Here is a 10935-nt window from a genome sequence, read left to right on the forward strand (position 1 = left end):
CCTCAATCTGCGTCGCGCCCTGCTAGAAAAAAAGAAAAGGCGCAATTAGACATGCACAAAGGTCTTAACAGAAAACATACCTGGGAATCCTCAATCTGCGTCGCGCCCTGCTAGAAAAAAAGAAAAGGCGCAATTAGACATACACAAAGGTCTTAACAGAAAACATACCTGGGAATCCTTAATCTGCGTCGCGCCCTGCTAGAAAACAAGAAAAGGCGCAATTAGACATACACAAAGGTCTTAACAGAAAACATACCTGGGAATCCTCAATCTGCGTCGCGCCCTGCAAAAAAAAAAAGGCCACACGACCTAAAGGAAAAAAAAAGAAACCATTAGACATACACAAAGGTCTTAACAGAAAACATACCTGGGAATCCTCAATCTGCGTCGCGCCCTGCTAGAAAAAAAGAAAAGGCGCAATTAGACATACACAAAGGTCTTAACAGAAAACATACCTGGGAATCCTCAATCTGCGTCGCGCCCTGCTAGAAAAAAAGAAAAGGCGTAATTAGACATACACAAAGGTCTTAACAGAAAACATACCTGGGAATCCTCAATCTGCGTCACTCCCTGCTAGAAAAAAAAGAAGGTGCAATTAGACATACACAAAGGTCTTAACAGAAAACATACCTGGGAATCCTCAATCTGCGTCGCGCCCTGCTAGAAAAAAAGAAAAGACGCAATTAGACATACACAAAGGTCTTAACAGAAAACATACCTGGGAATCCTCAATCTGCGTCGCGCCCTGCTAGAAAAAAAGAAAAGGCGCAATTAGACATGCACAAAGGTCTTAACAGAAAACATACCTGGGAATCCTCAATCTGCTTCGCGCCCTGCTAGAAAAAAAGAAAAGGCGCAATTAGACATACACAAAGGTCTTAACAGAAAACATACCTGGGAATCCTTAATCTGCTTTGCGCCCTGCTAGAAAACAAGAAAAGGCGCAATTAGACATACACAAAGGTCTTAACAGAAAACATACCTGGGAATCCTCAATCTGCGTCGCACCCTGCAAAAAAAAAAAGGCCACACGACCTAAAGGAAAAAAAAAGAAACCATTAGACATACACAAAGGTCTTAACAGAAAACATACCTGGGAATCCTCAATCTGCGTCGCGCCCTGCTAGAAAAAAAGAAAAGGCGCAATTAGACATACACAAAGGTCTTAACAGAAAACATACCTGGGAATCCTCAATCTGCGTCGCGCCCTGCTAGAAAAAAAGAAAAGGCGCAATTAGACATGCACAAAGGTCTTAACAAAAAACATACCCGGGAATCCTCAATCTGCGTCGCGCCCTGCTAGAAAAAAAGAAAAGACGCAATTAGACATACACAAAGGTCTTAACAGAAAACATACCTGGGAATCCTCAATCTGCGTCGCGCCCTGCTAGAAAAAAAGAAAAGGCGCAATTAGACATACACAAAGGTCTTAACAGAAAACATACCTGGGAATCCTTAATCTGCGTCGCGCCCTGCTAGAAAACAAGAAAAGGCGCAATTAGACATACACAAAGGTCTTAACAGAAAACATATCTGGGAATCCTCAATCTGCGTCGCGCCCTGCAAAAAAAAAAAGGCCACACGACCTAAAGGAAAAAAAAAGAAACCATTAGACATACACAAAGGTCTTAACAGAAAACATACCTGGGAATCCTCAATCTGCGTCGCGCCCTGCTAGAAAAAAAGAAAAGGCGCAATTAGACATACACAAAGGTCTTAACAGAAAACATACCTGGGAATCCTCAATCTGCGTCGCGCCCTGCTAGAAAAAAAGAAAAGGCGCAATTAGACATACACAAAGGTCTTAACAGAAAACATACCTGGGAATCCTCAATCTGCGTCGCGCCCTGCTAGAAAAAAAGAAAAGGCGCAATTAGACATACACAAAGGTCTTAACAGAAAACATACCTGGGAATCCTCAATCTGCGTCGCACCCTGCTAGAAAAAAAGAAAAGGCGCAATTAGACATACTCAAAGGTCTTAACAGAAAACATACCTGGGAATCCTCAATCTGCGTCGCGCCCTGCTAGAAAAAAAGAAAAGGCGCAATTAGACATACACAAAGGTCTTAACAGAAAACATACCTGGGAATCCTCAATCTGCGTCGCGCCCTGCTAGAAAAAAAGAAAAGGCGCAATTAGACATACACAAAGGTCTTAACAGAAAACATACCTGGGAATCCTCAATCCCCGTCGCGCCCTGCTAGAAAAAAAGAAAAGGCACAATTAGACATACACAAAGGTCTTAACAGAAAACATACCTGGGAATCCTCAATCTGCGTCGCGCCCTGCTAGAAAAAAAGAAAAGCACAATTAGACATACACAAAGGTCTTAACAGAAAACATACCTGGGAATCCTCAATCTGCGTCGCGCCCTGCTAGAAAAAAAGAAAAGGCGCAATTAGACATACACAAAGGTCTTAACAGAAAACATACCTGGGAATCCTCAATCTGCGTCGCGCCCTGCTAGAAAAAAAGAAAAGGCGCAATTAGACATACACAAAGGTCTTAACAGAAAACATACCTGGGAATCCTCAATCTGCGTCGCGCCCTGCTAGAAAAAAAGAAAAGCACAATTAGACATACACAAAGGTCTTAACAGAAAACATACCTGGGAATCCTCAATCTGCGTCGCGCCCTGCAAAAAAAAAAAAGGCCACACGACCTAAAGGAAAAAAAAAGAAACCATTAGACATACACAAAGGTCTTAACAGAAAACATACCTGGGAATCCTCAATCTGCGTCGCGCCCTGCTAGAAAAAAAGAAAAGGCGCAATTAGACATACACAAAGGTCTTAACAGAAAACATACCTGGGAATCCTCAATCTGCGTCGCGCCCTGCTAGAAAAAAAGAAAAGGCGCAATTAGACATACACAAAGGTCTTAACAGAAAACATACCTGGGAATCCTCAATCTGCGTCGCGCCCTGCTAGAAAAAAAGAAAAGGCGCAATTAGACATACACAAAGGTCTTAACAGAAAACATACCTGGGAATCCTCAATCTGCGTCGCGCCCTGCTAGAAAAAAAGAAAAGGCGCAATTAGACATACACAAAGGTCTTAACAGAAAACATACCTGGGAATCCTCAATCTGCGTCGCGCCCTGCTAGAAAAAAAGAAAAGGCGCAATTAGACATACTCAAAGGTCTTAACAGAAAACATACCTGGGAATCCTCAATCTGCGTCGCGCCCTGCTAGAAAAAAAGAAAAGGCGCAATTAGACATACACAAAGGTCTTAACAGAAAACATACCTGGGAATCCTCAATCTGCGTCGCGCCCTGCTAGAAAAAAAGAAAAGGCCCAATTAGACATACACAAAGGTCTTAACAGAAAACATACCTGGGAATCCTCAATCCCCGTCGCGCCCTGCTAGAAAAAAAGAAAAGGCACAATTAGACATACACAAAGGTCTTAACAGAAAACATACCTGGGAATCCTCAATCTGCGTCGCGCCCTGCTAGAAAAAAAGAAAAGCACAATTAGACATACACAAAGGTCTTAACAGAAAACATACCTGGGAATCCTCAATCTGCGTCGCGCCCTGCTAGAAAAAAAGAAAAGGCGCAATTAGACATACACAAAGGTCTTAACAGAAAACATACCTGGGAATCCTCAATCTGCGTCGCGCCCTGCTAGAAAAAAAGAAAAGGCGCAATTAGACATACACAAAGGTCTTAACAGAAAACATACCTGGGAATCCTCAATCTGCGTCGCGCCCTGCTAGAAAAAAAGAAAAGGCGCAATTAGACATACACAAAGGTCTTAACAGAAAACATACCTGGGAATCCTCAATCCCCGTCGCGCCCTGCTAGAAAAAAAGAAAAGGCACAATTAGACATACACAAAGGTCTTAACAGAAAACATACCTGGGAATCCTCAATCTGCGTCGCGCCCTGCTAGAAAAAAAGAAAAGCACAATTAGACATACACAAAGGTCTTAACAGAAAACATACCTGGGAATCCTCAATCTGCGTCGCGCCCTGCTAGAAAAAAAGAAAAGGCGCAATTAGACATACACAAAGGTCTTAACAGAAAACATACCTGGGAATCCTCAATCCCCGTCGCGCCCTGCTAGAAAAAAAGAAAAGGCACAATTAGACATACACAAAGGTCTTAACAGAAAACATACCTGGGAATCCTCAATCTGCGTCGCGCCCTGCTAGAAAAAAAGAAAAGCACAATTAGACATACACAAAGGTCTTAACAGAAAACATACCTGGGAATCCTCAATCTGCGTCGCGCCCTGCTAGAAAAAAAGAAAAGGCGCAATTAGACATACACAAAGGTCTTAACAGAAAACATACCTGGGAATCCTCAATCTGCGTCGCGCCCTGCTAGAAAAAAAGAAAAGGCGCAATTAGACATACACAAAGGTCTTAACAGAAAACATACCTGGGAATCCTCAATCTGCGTCGTGCCCTGCTAGAAAAAAAGAAAAGGCGCAATTAGACATACACAAAGGTCTTAACAGAAAACATACCTGGGAATCCTCAATCTGCGTCGCGCCCTGCTAGAAAAAAAGAAAAGGCGCAATTAGACATACACAAAGGTCTTAACAGAAAACATACCTGGGAATCCTCAATCTGCGTCGCGCCCTGCTAGAAAAAAAGAAAAGGCGCAATTAGACATACACAAAGGTCTTAACATAAAACATACCTGGGAATCCTCAATCTGCGTCGCGCCCTGCTAGAAAAAAGAAAAGGCGCAATTAGACATACACAAAGGTCTTAACAGAAAACATACCTGGGAATCCTCAATCTGCGTCGCGCCCTGCTAGAAAAAAAGAAAAGGCGCAATTAGACATACACAAAGGTCTTAACAGAAAACATACCTGGGAATCCTCAATCTGCGTCGCGCCCTGCTAGAAAAAAAGAAAAGGCGCAATTAGACATACACAAAGGTCTTAACAGAAAACATACCTGGGAATCCTCAATCTGCGTCGCGCCCTGCTAGAAAAAAAGAAAAGGTGCAATTAGACATACACAAATGTCTTAACAGAAAACATACCTGGGAATCCTCAATCTGCATCGCGCCCTGCAAAAAAAAAAAAGGCCACACGACCTAAAGGAAAAAAAAAGAAACCATTAGACATACACAAAGGTCTTAACAGAAAACATACCTGGGAATCCTCAATCTGTGTCGCGCCCTGCTAGAAAAAAAGAAAAGGCGCAATTAGACATACACAAAGGTCTTAACAGAAAACATACCTGGGAATCCTCAATCTGCGTCGCGCCCTGCTAGAAAAAAAGAAAAGGCGCAATTAGACATACACAAAGGTCTTAACAGAAAACATACCTGGGAATCCTCAATCTGCGTCGCGCCCTGCTAGAAAAAAAGAAAAGGCGCAATTAGACATACACAAAGGTCTTAACAGAAAACATACCTGGGAATCCTCAATCTGCGTCGCGCCCTGCTAGAAAAAAAGAAAAGGCGCAATTAGACATACACAAATGTCTTAACAGAAAACATACATGTGAATCCTCAATCTGCGTCGCGCCCTGCAAAAAAAAAAAAGGCCACACGACCTAAAGGAAAAAAAAAGAAACCATTAGACATACACAAAGGTCTTAACAGAAAACATACCTGGGAATCCTCAATCTGCGTCGCGCCCTGCTAGAAAAAAAGAAAAGGCGCAATTAGACATACACAAAGGTCTTAACAGAAAACATACCTGGGAATCCTTAATCTGCGTCGCGCCCTGCTAGAAAACAAGAAAAGGCGCAATTAGACATACACAAAGGTCTTAACAGAAAACATATCTGGGAATCCTCAATCTGCGTCGCGCCCTGCAAAAAAAAAAAGGCCACACGACCTAAAGGAAAAAAAAAGAAACCATTAGACATACACAAAGGTCTTAACAGAAAACATACCTGGGAATCCTCAATCTGCGTCGCGCCCTGCTAGAAAAAAAGAAAAGGCGCAATTAGACATACACAAAGGTCTTAACAGAAAACATACCTGGGAATCCTCAATCTGCGTCGCACCCTGCTAGAAAAAAAGAAAAGGCGCAATTAGACATACTCAAAGGTCTTAACAGAAAACATACCTGGGAATCCTCAATCTGCGTCGCGCCCTGCTAGAAAAAAAGAAAAGGCGCAATTAGACATACACAAAGGTCTTAACAGAAAACATACCTGGGAATCCTCAATCTGCGTCGCGCCCTGCTAGAAAAAAAGAAAAGGCGCAATTAGACATACACAAAGGTCTTAACAGAAAACATACCTGGGAATCCTCAATCCCCGTCGCGCCCTGCTAGAAAAAAAGAAAAGGCACAATTAGACATACACAAAGGTCTTAACAGAAAACATACCTGGGAATCCTCAATCTGCGTCGCGCCCTGCTAGAAAAAAAGAAAAGCACAATTAGACATACACAAAGGTCTTAACAGAAAACATACCTGGGAATCCTCAATCTGCGTCGCGCCCTGCTAGAAAAAAAGAAAAGGCGCAATTAGACATACACAAAGGTCTTAACAGAAAACATACCTGGGAATCCTCAATCTGCGTCGCGCCCTGCTAGAAAAAAAGAAAAGGCGCAATTAGACATACACAAAGGTCTTAACAGAAAACATACCTGGGAATCCTCAATCTGCGTCGCGCCCTGCTAGAAAAAAAGAAAAGGCGCAATTAGACATACACAAAGGTCTTAACAGAAAACATACCTGGGAATCCTCAATCTGCGTCGCGCCCTGCTAGAAAAAAAGAAAAGGCACAATTAGACATACACAAAGGTCTTAACAGATAACATACCTGGGAATCCTCAATCTGCGTCGCGCCCTGCAAAAAAAAAAAGGCCACACGACCTAAAGGAAAAAAAAAGAAACCATTAGACATACACAAAGGTCTTAACAGAAAACATACCTGGGAATCCTCAATCTGCGTCGCGCCCTGCTAGAAAAAAAGAAAAGGCGCAATTAGACATACACAAAGGTCTTAACAGAAAACATACCTGGGAATCCTCAATCTGCGTCGCGCCCTGCTAGAAAAAAAGAAAAGGCGCAATTAGACATACACAAAGGTCTTAACAGAAAACATACCTGGGAATCCTCAATCTGCGTCGCGCCCTGCTAGAAAAAAAGAAAAGGCGCAATTAGACATACACAAAGGTCTTAACAGAAAACATACCTGGGAATCCTCAATCTGCGTCGCGCCCTGCTAGAAAAAAAGAAAAGGCGCAATTAGACATACACAAAGGTCTTAACAGAAATATACCTGGGAATCCTCAATCTGCATCGCGCCCTGCTAGAAAAAAAGAAAAGGCGCAATTAGACATACACAAAGGTCTTAACAGAAAACATACCTGGGAATCCTCAATCTGCGTCGCGCCCTGCTAGAAAAAAAGAAAAGGCGCAATTAGACATACACAAAGGTCTTAACAGAAAACATACCTGGGAATCCTCAATCTGCGTCGCGCCCTGCTAGAAAAAAAGAAAAGGCGCAATTAGACATACACAAAGGTCTTAACAGAAAACACACCTGGGAATCCTCAATCTGCGTCGCGCCCTGCTAGAAAAAAAGAAAAGGCGCAATTAGACATACACAAAGGTCTTAACAGAAAACATACCTGGGAATCCTCAATCTGCGTCGCGCCCTGCTAGAAAAAAAGAAAAGGCGCAATTAGACATACACAAAGGTCTTAACAGAAAACATACCTGGGAATCCTCAATCTGCGTCGCGCCCTGCTAGAAAAAAAGAAAAGGCGCAATTAGACATACACAAAGGTCTTAACAGAAAACATACCTGGAAATCCTCAATCTGCGTCGCGCCCTGCAAAAAAAAAAGGCCACACGACCTAAAGGAAAAAAAAAGAAACCATTAGACATACACAAAGGTCTTAACAGAAAACATACCTGGGAATCCTCAATCTGCGTCGCGCCCTGCTAGAAAAAAAGAAAAGGCGCAATTAGACATACACAAAGGTCTTAACAGAAAACATACCTGGGAATCCTCAATCTGCGTCGCGCCCTGCTAGAAAAAAAGAAAAGGCGCAATTAGACATACACAAAGGTCTTAACAGAAAACATACCTGGGAATCCTCAATCTGCGTCGCGCCCTGCTAGAAAAAAAGAAAAGGCGCAATTAGACATACACAAAGGTCTTAACAGAAAACATACCTGGGAATCCTCAATCTGCGTCGCGCCCTGCTAGAAAAAAAGAAAAGGCGCAATTAGACATACACAAAGGTCTTAACAGAAAACATACCTGGGAATCCTCAATCTGCGTCGCGCCCTGCTAGAAAAAAAGAAAAGGCGCAATTAGACATACTCAAAGGTCTTAACAGAAAACATACCTGGGAATCCTCAATCTGCGTCGCGCCCTGCTAGAAAAAAAGAAAAGGCGCAATTAGACATACACAAAGGTCTTAACAGAAAACATACCTGGGAATCCTCAATCTGCGTCGCGCCCTGCTAGAAAAAAAGAAAAGGCCCAATTAGACATACACAAAGGTCTTAACAGAAAACATACCTGGGAATCCTCAATCCCCGTCGCGCCCTGCTAGAAAAAAAGAAAAGGCACAATTAGACATACACAAAGGTCTTAACAGAAAACATACCTGGGAATCCTCAATCTGCGTCGCGCCCTGCTAGAAAAAAAGAAAAGCACAATTAGACATACACAAAGGTCTTAACAGTAAACATACCTGGGAATCCTCAATCTGCGTCGCGCCCTGCTAGAAAAAAAGAAAAGCACAATTAACAGAAAACATACCTGGGAATCCTCAATCTGCGTCGCGCCCTGCAAAAAAAAAAAAAGGCCACACGACCTAAAGGAAAAAAAAAGAAACAATTAGACATACACAAAGGTCTTAACAGAAAACATACCTGGGAATCCTCAATCTGCGTCGCGCCCTGCTAGAAAAAAAAGAAAAGGCGCAATTAGACATACACAAAGGTCTTAACAGAAAACATACCTGGGAATCCTCAATCTGCGTCGCGCCCTGCAAAAAAAAAAAGGCCACACGACCTGAAGGAAAAAAAAAGAAACCATTAGACATACACAAAGGTCTTAACAGAAAACATACCTGGGAATCCTCAATCTGTGTCGCGCCCTGCTAGAAAAAAAGAAAAGGCGCAATTAGACATACACAAAGGTCTTAACAGAAAACATACCTGGGAATCCTCAATCTGCTTCGCGCCCTGGTAGAAAAAAAGAAATGGCGCAATTAGACATACACAAAGGTCTTAACAGAAAACATACCTGGGAATCCTCAATCTGCGTCGCGCCCTGCTAGAAAAAAAGAAAAGGCGCAATTAGACATACACAAAGGTCTTAACAGAAAACATACCTGGGAATCCTCAATCTGCGTCGCGCCCTGCTAGAAAAAAAGAAAAGGCGCAATTAGACATACACAAAGGTCTTAACAGAAAACATACCTGGGAATCCTTAATCTGCGTTGCGCCCTGCTAGAAAAAAAAGAAAAGGCGCAATTAGACATACTCAAAGGTCTTAACAGAAAACATACCTGGGAATCCTCAATCTGCGTCGCGCCCTGCTAGAAAAAAAGAAAAGGCGCAATTAGACATACACAAAGGTCTTAACAGAAAACATACCTGGGAATCCTCAATCTGCGTCGCGCCCTGCTAGAAAAAAAGAAAAGGCGCAATTAGACATACACAAAGGTCTTAACAGAAAACATACCTGGGAATCCTCAATCTGCGTCGCGCCCTGCTAGAAAAAAAGACAAGGCGCAATCAGACATACACAAATGTCTTAACAGAAAACATACATGGGAATCCTCAATCTGCGTCGCGCCCTGCAAAAAAAAAAAAGGCGCAATTAGACATACACAAAGGTCTTAACAGAAAACATACCTGGGAATCCTCAATCTGCGTAGCGCCCTGCTAGAAAAAAAGAAAAGGCGCAATTAGACATACACAAAGGTCTTAACAGAAAACATACCTGGGAATCCTCAATCTGCGTCGCGCCCTGCTAGAAAAAAAAGAAAAGGCGCAATTAGACATACACAAAGGTCTTAACAGAAAACATACCTGGAAATCCTCAATCTGCGTCGCGCCCTGCAAAAAAAAAAAGGCCACACGACCTAAAGAAAAAAAAAGAAACCATTAGACATACACAAAGGTCTTAACAGAAAACATACCTGGGAATCCTCAATCTGCGTCGCGCCCTGCTAGAAAAAAAGAAAAGGCGCAATTAGACATACACAAAGGTCTTAACAGAAAACATACCTGGGAATCCTCAATCTGCGTCGCGCCCTGCTAGAAAAAAAGAAAAGGCGCAATTAGACATACACAAAGGTCTTAACAGAAAACATACCTGGAAATCCTCAATCTGCGTCGCGCCCTGCAAAAAAAAAAAGGCCACACGACCTAAAGGAAAAAAAAAGAAACCATTAGACATACACAAAGGTCTTAACAGAAAACATACCTGGGAATCCTCAATCTGCGTCGCGCCCTGCTAGAAAAAAAGAAAAGGCGCAATTAGACATACACAAAGGTCTTAACAGAAAACATACCTGGGAATCCTCAATCTGCGTCGCGCCCTGCTAGAAAAAAAGAAAAGGCGCAATTAGACATACACAAAGGTCTTAACAGAAAACATACCTGGGAATCCTCAATCTGCGTCGCGCCCTGCAAAAAAAAAAAGGCCACACGACCTAAAGGAAAAAAAAAGAAACCATTAGACATACACAAAGGTCTTAACAGAAAACATACCTGGGAATCCTCAATCTGCGTCGCGCCCTGCTAGAAAAAAAGAAAAGGCGCAATTAGACATACACAAAGGTCTTAACAGAAAACATACCTGGGAATCCTCAATCTGCGTCGCGCCCTGCTAGAAAAAAAGAAAAGGCGCAATTAGACATACACAAAGGTCTTAACAGAAAACATACCTGGGAATCCTCAATCTGCGTCGCGCCCTGCTAGAAAAAAGAAAAGGCGCAATTAGACATACACAAAGGTCTTAACAGAAAACATACC

General features: G+C 42.4%; 1 long non-coding RNA gene across 1 annotated transcript; it reads left to right on the forward strand.

The window, feature by feature from the left end:
* Positions 1-943: 943 nt before the first annotated feature.
* Positions 944-2687, forward strand: LOC139518477 (uncharacterized). The gene is made up of 2 exons (XR_011663366.1): positions 944-1338; positions 2242-2687. It is a non-coding gene; the product is annotated as an uncharacterized lncRNA (long non-coding RNA).
* The last annotated feature ends 8248 nt before the right edge of the window (positions 2688-10935 follow it).

This window comes from Mytilus edulis, chromosome 4, assembly GCF_963676685.1.
Source record: "Mytilus edulis chromosome 4, xbMytEdul2.2, whole genome shotgun sequence".
Classification (NCBI taxonomy): domain Eukaryota; kingdom Metazoa; phylum Mollusca; class Bivalvia; order Mytilida; family Mytilidae; genus Mytilus; species Mytilus edulis.